The 1902-nt window shown below is 36.8% G+C and overlaps 1 long non-coding RNA gene across 1 annotated transcript; it reads left to right on the forward strand.

Annotated features, from left to right (window-relative positions):
• The first annotated feature begins 470 nt into the window (after positions 1–470).
• Positions 471–1492, forward strand: LOC309702822. Its single transcript, XR_014275753.1, has 3 exons — positions 471–601; positions 987–1019; positions 1399–1492. It is a non-coding gene; the product is annotated as an uncharacterized lncRNA (long non-coding RNA).
• The last annotated feature ends 410 nt before the right edge of the window (positions 1493–1902 follow it).

The following is a 1902-nucleotide window of genomic DNA, read 5'->3' on the forward strand; positions in this document are numbered from 1 at the left end:
GGAAGCAGATGAAACCAAATAAATATTTTGAGATCATTGTCTGTGCATAATCCTGGAGAGTGAGTGAGTGTGGTGGCCAGAAACTGAAAACAACACATTTTGGGAAGACAGCATTCATGTATCGCACAATAAATGTCTGTGGATGTTCAGAAACATTTGCTGATAAGATGACTCAAGATAAAATATTTCAGCTTTATGATGACCACACAGCACACTGCACAAATCACATAAAAGAATAAAAATAAATAATAATAAAACATAATTATGAGCTGGTAAATATGTCACCTGACCTGAAACAACAGGAGGTAAGAAGAAAACACAAGAAGCAAGCCTGCATGTTTGCAGTGGACAGGAAATGTGAACACGTCACACAACTGCTGTGGTCAAAGCTACAGGAGCTGTTTGAGGTTTGTATAAAAGGAAAGGAAGCACAGAGAGGCCACAGTCAGAAGAAACACTCTGCTCTTATCTGTATTAAATGCAGCTTCTCTTTTTATTATTGATGTAAAGTCAAAGTGTTTGAGATCAGCTGAGGATCAGAGTGCAGCAGGGCTGGATGTGAGGATGGGGCACTCTTTGCTCTGCATGACGGGGTTATTGTGTAAGTACATTTGTGACATTGTTTGAATGGCACTGATTAATGAAAGTGTTTCTCATGTGTGAGAATTAGAGTGTATCACTGGTTTGAAGTGTTTATCTGAGAGTTTGAACAAAGCATATTTGTGATGTTTATGAAAGTTACAGACAAATGTTGGCTGGTTCCTTGGTTCAGTTTAGTCTGAGTATCGTGTTGGATACATCGCTGCTTGTTGCACTTGACTCATTGCTGTGTACAAGTTCATATATTCATAGTGTTTTATGCACAGAAATATTTTGATGAGCAGTAACTGTGTCATGTGAAAATTAATCTTTAAAAAACACTTTTGTTCATTTTGAGTTTGATTTTCTGTCAGTTTGATCCTGATGATGTTTAATCTTTACTTTAGTGCTCGGTTCTCTCTTCTACGTTAATGCTGAAGGTGAGAAATGTTTCTTTGTTTTCTTCACATTGATATAATATGTATAATATTAATCTGATATTTTATATTTCATGCACCATTTTAAATCACATCCTGTTTCTCTGTTTGTGCATCGTTTTATTTAAGATACTAAATGGGTTTATAAACAGTGAGTGAGTTAAATCCTGCAGGTCTGTGCAGTCACTCTGTGGTTTTACTCAGAATATTAATTAACTGCTTTAATTTGTTTCATAAAAACACATCTTATTATTGTCAAGTCCAAATGTCACCAGGATGCAGTAAATCTTTTGACTCTTAACAGCAGCAATAAAAATCAGTTCAGCTTCAAAATGACTTTATGCTTCCATCAATCTCTAACTTGATGTGTTTATGTCAACAGTTCCCAATAAGCCCACCGTGATCCTCGAACCATCCTGGCCTCAGATACACAGCAGTGAGACAGTCACTGTCAGATGTGAAGGAAGTCAGTCGCTGTTTGTATGGACAGAAGACAAGTTAATCAGACCTCGAACATCTGAATACAGAATCAGCAGAGCTACTGAGGCTGACAGTGGAGGATACAGCTGCTGCACCATGAGTCTTTCAGTCTGCAGTGACATCATCACACTGACTGTATCATGTAAGTTGGACACATTTCATTGAGTCATATTGTTCTTTGTTTTAGTTTAGTAACAAAATCAGAGAAAATCGTAACAAACATTAAACACAGATGTGATGATCTCAGTTTCTTCAGTACCTGCACATGTGTAGTTTCCACCACTGCAGCTCAGAATTATGACACAATTATTTTGTTTTTCATTTATTTAAAGTTGTGGATCAAACATGATCAATAAATACAGAATGAGCAGAGCTGCTGTCTGATGATGGAAAATACAGATGCTGA

Source organism: Aulonocara stuartgranti (genome assembly GCF_965226115.1).
Source record: "Aulonocara stuartgranti genome assembly, chromosome: 3".
Taxonomy (NCBI): domain Eukaryota; kingdom Metazoa; phylum Chordata; class Actinopteri; order Cichliformes; family Cichlidae; genus Aulonocara; species Aulonocara stuartgranti.